At 36.2% G+C, this 5,231-nt stretch overlaps 1 pseudogene; it reads right to left on the reverse strand.

Moving 5' to 3' along the window:
- Positions 1-927: 927 nt before the first annotated feature.
- Positions 928-1,764, reverse strand: LOC148570728 (uncharacterized; annotated as a pseudogene).
- Positions 1,765-5,231: the final 3,467 nt, after the last annotated feature.

A 5,231-nucleotide genomic window follows, 5' to 3' on the forward strand; every position in this document is an offset into this window, starting at 1 on the left:
TTAAAGTAATATTTTTATCGTTTAAAAAGGTCATTTTTACCGTTGTTTTTATCACGTTAAACAAATAATTTTTTATTAAAATTTCACAATAACAAAAATCATAATCCATAAACAAAATATTATATAAATCATAAACAAAGTACTAAACATAATATATAATTTTTTTGTATTGAAAATCAAAAGTAATAACTACTATACAAAAACTTGTCTTACTAAACTAACCAAGATACAAGTATTGTAATATGCAATAATCAATCAAATCTACCATCCCGTTCCCTAAAATATTTTAATATCTAATAATGTATTTAAACTATCTAATAAATGCTATTTTTACTACTTAGAATATGAATACAAGTAACTTAGCTAAGTGATGATGAATAAGATTTGGAGGCCAAAAGTTTCCTCCTTTGGTAATTAGCTTTAAAACAAGCCAGACTTAGTTTCTTGGTCTCTTGTGTGAGTTTCATCCCTAGAGCTTGCTCCACCATCTTTGTTTCTTGGGCTGATAACCCGCCTGCAAGGAGACGCAAGCCTGGAGAATAACAAAAATTGTTACACACATTCAACACGTGTATTTTGAAAAATACAAGTAAAAGAATACTAGTCACTTAGGAAGTTCTTTCTATTTTTTCCATCTAAAGGGCACAAGGTTATTGCACCAAAAAATTTCTTCAGCAAGCCACACCTGTCTTATTGCATCCATCTCATGAACCAAAACTTGACTGAACTATCCCTCACTGACTCCATCTCTGCCAATGCAAGAATTGATATAATCAAACATTTTAAAAAAAATTATCATTGAAGTATATTACATGTTTTGTTGAGACAGATCCAACCTGTAGAATATAATCCTGTCAGGCTTATGCTTTGTTTTTTTGTAAAAGGCCATGAGTAGCTCCCTGTGAAAAAATTAAATGAGACTATCAATCAAGTTTCCCTCAAAAGTGGAAATATCATTGTGTTGCTCTTCAAATTTGACACATTGTAACCTGGTCCATCTACAACAGATCCTCAAAGATTAAACAACTAAAAGTGCAACCTGATGAAACATAAATAAAATATAAAGCACAATAGTAGAGTGAACTAGTTACCTCCCCAGAATCTTTTTTTACTCAAAGGTGGAGTTTTAGTGCACAGTCGTACTTGCCTACCCTGTTTTTCTATAGAATTCCAATACATTGTTCATCAAGCTAACAGTTAACATGTATGTTTATCAAGTTATATTAGCATAGTGAGTGCAACTAACAATTTTTATTGAATACACCCCATTCATCCAAAATATAACCAAGTCGAACCAAAAAGAATTATGATAAAGAAATCAAAGAATGGCCAAGTAAAAAATTTACCTCGTACAACTGCTTCCGTTTAAATGACACTTTCTTTTCTCTCATCCTCCTCATTACTTCCTTGGTGCAATTTTTGACCTGTACTGCTTTTCAAAGAATCCTTTCCATAACTTATCAGTCACTGGACTCAAATCAGCTCCCTGCATAGCATATTGGGCAAATTACGCAAACCATTTCACCTGGTGATAGCTCCATACATAGTTGACAAAAACGAGAAACTAAACTTACTTCGCTTGCCTTTCTCCACACGCATCAACTGATCAACCATGTAGTGTGGCAAAATTCGCTTGTGCAGGTGTAGATCGACACAACCAACATTTCCAAGGTATCTTATATTATCTATTATTTTCTGAACACAGAGATCAACCAGGGATCGAAGTTTCCGCGCATGTAATTGAACTTCGCCTTTTCTCATCATAATGACACTGATAACCAAGAAAACAAGACTATATAAGCATTCAAACTAATCATGAAAACCAATGCCTCAATCATGAAAACCTCTCATGTTCTCTTCCTCATGTAACATCCTTCTCTTGTTAATGAAAATTTACTTCTATTAGAAACATATTGTAGATTCATATACACATGCATAGAATTGGATTCTCTCAATTGAAAAACTCACTTGATAACGTTAAAGATAAAGTTTCAAGACAGCCATAGCATACATGCATACCAGATATTCAGGGCTTTGAAGGAGCAGAGTTTTCACTTCTATTAACATATTTTCTCATAATTTCTTGAACTTTTCATTTTTAGGAAGCAAGTATCAAAGCTAGGAAGATTCTATCATATAGTAGTACATACATGAGATAATCGAGAACATAATAAAATAAAATAAAGTAGAAAGGAAATTAGAGTAATACTGATTATAATTTTAACTCAGCACGGTTTGGGTGATGAAGCTATTATAAAGCAGACAAAGATAATAGTTTTCTTTATATATTTTCCAGTTTTCATTTTTCAGTTCAAGAAATTAAAAAACATATAGATCAAAACAGTGGAAGCTTAAATTTTTGTGGCCAATTAGAAGTAAACAACGAAGGAAATCATATACATGTTCAAGGACCAAAAGTACAAAGATAAGACAACATATGGTACAAGATAGGCTCAACATCTAGCAACTGGATTTTAGTTTCAATATGTAGCAACCACGTTATACACTCTAAGTTAGATATATCAGCTTTTATAATCTATGCTCTAGCATCATATTAACTGCCATTATGCAGCTATAATAAAATGCTAATGATTTGCTTAAGAAGGATGCCAAGCTCATTTGAGTAATACCCAATATTAATAATACAACACAATATGCAAAAATTTCTGCAAGAGAGAGAGATAGAGAGAACAGCATTAGAGCCGGCTGACAGTGTTCTTAAGATGGATCAATAGCACAACAAGAAGCTATAAGAGTTAAAAAATGGATGTTACTGGAAGCATATCAATTTATCTATCTACTTTTTTTTGAAATTTTCTCTTCATAGATTAATCAGAAGAATTCACTTCAGCCATATATAAAACTTTTTAGCATTAAAAAAACAATATTATAGAGTATATTGACCCTATTATGACCAACTAAAAAGTCTCTTAGAAAAATAACATGGAACAAGTATCTACTATCTACATGTAAAACAATCATAAGCTTAGAAATAATTATAAAAAAAATCAAATACAATCACAAGCTTAGAAACAATTATTAAAAAAAATCAAATACAACAAATTCATAAAGGCTAGATTCAAAAGAGCTTCATGAGTAATAAAAAACACAGATATGAAAATTCAAAATTGACTTTCTAATATCAGATTTTAAATTTAAACTAAAGACTAGAAAAATAACTCATATATGGAGTACTATCTTATGTTACCACTGTGAAAGTGATCAAGACAAATTTCAGGCTCAACAAGATCAAATACTATCTTATGTTACCTTGAACTCCAGCCTATCCACAATCTGACTTTGACATTTTGAACTCATCTCTAACCTTCGCAAGTTCAATTTTCAACTTTTCTTCTGAGGACATATTATCTGGATGGAAGTACTGGAATTAGCAAAAAGTGGACAATCAACACACATCAGCAACAACATCTTCAATTATAAAAGCAAAACATTTGAAATTGCTGATAAATGGAGAATTGGCAAACCTTGTTGCGAACAGCAGAGTTGGAGGAGAGTGAGGAGATGCAGAGAGAGATGAGCTTGGATCACAAGGGCAAAAGCTTGGAATCATCACAGAGAGCCAAACGATTTACTTATTGCTTATCAGATAGGAGTTAGTGTCAGCAACTGCTTCCCATACATATTGCTTATCAGATCAATGGTAGAAATAACAATCTAATTGTCATTCACATGCATATGAAACCCTAAGACAATCGATCAGAATGAAATATTTTCAAGAGAACAAAGGAAAAGAGGGAGAAGAACCTACCTCGCCAGTCTGCCGCCGGAGGAGAAATTCGCAGCACGGTAGCTCGATGGATGAGATCGCCGCGTAGAAAAATGTCGTCGGAGGAAATTGTCGCTGGAGGAGATGTCGCCAGAGGAGACGTCACAAGAGGAGACCGTCACTGGAGGGGACGTCGCCAGAGGAGACATCACAAGAGGAGACCGGCGCTGGAGGAGATGTCGCAGGAGGAGACGTCGCGTGAGGAGACCGTTGCTGGAGGAGATGTTGCAGGAGTAGAAGTCGTGTGAGGAGACTGTCGCATGAGGAGACATCGCCGGAGGAGGTCATCGTTGGAGAGGATCGTCGCTGGAGGAGATTGTGAACAGAGGAGATCGCGAGTGGCAGAGATTCAACCGTTCTCTCACAGTGGCCATCGTCTCGCATGGAACGGTGTAAATGAAGGTTAAGTTAGGGTTGGGCCTTTTTATACAATGTGGTAATGGCGTTTTAAAACCGCCTGAATCCACAAGAACCGCCATCAAATGTAAATTAATTATGGAACCACAAAAAATGTCATAATATCCGAATATTACGGTGGTTTTGTAGAACCGCCGTAATATTAAAGCCATTTTATGTCTGTTTTTTTGTAGTGACAATAATGTGTGCTTCTCCTTTGTTTTCTTCATGAGTTCTCCCTTGTACATGCTTTCTTCCACTTTTTCCTAGCCAATCCTACCTCCAGGGTCTGAAATCACTCACAAAACATATCACGGTATCGAATGGCATAAAAGTGAAATTAAATTGCTCAATTTAAACACAAAAACGCATGTTTTCACATTTAGGCTCAATTTAGGGATCAAACACAAAAGTATGCTATTTTTGGTGATTAAGTGTGAGTTTATATGATGAAATCCATCCAAATCAAGTCAAAATATCTCATCAAATATGGACTCATCACCACGCCAACACTAACCCCCACACCCTTGTTCCGTCCTTTTACACTTCAAATTGGCCTCTGGGAGCGGAATCTCCTGCAAATCATCAGCCGCGCCTGGCCCCTTCTGGACGATCTCCTGTGAAACCATCTGAGAGCTCAGGACTGAGGCCACGGGAGGGATAGACTGAAAGGACCCCTTGGCTCCACCCTCCGGGATCTCTACAAAGGCAACCTTCAAGTGTTGCAAAGTCGTCAGCCCGTCAGCATCCCAACTAAAAAGCAAAGGAGACAGAAGAATAGATAAGTTACATAAATGGCATAACGTGAGTACTACCCGCCTTCAGATCCCCCATCACGTCGTGAGGGTTTAGAGGTCGGTTCCCGAAAAGAGCCAACAGGACATCAATAATATCTCTGTTCTTGGAATCCAACCCATCATACGTTACCCTCGTCATATAGGAAGACCTGGCGCCAAAATACTGGACAAATCTAGCACTCCCCCCCTGGCAACGACCAGAAAGGATGACAACCCTCGATATGGTGAACCTTAAAATACTCCAACTTGAA

The sequence above is a fragment of the Arachis ipaensis genome, chromosome B3 (assembly GCF_059453495.1).
Source record: "Arachis ipaensis isolate K30076 ecotype BB chromosome B3, ASM5945349v1, whole genome shotgun sequence".
Taxonomy (NCBI): domain Eukaryota; kingdom Viridiplantae; phylum Streptophyta; class Magnoliopsida; order Fabales; family Fabaceae; genus Arachis; species Arachis ipaensis.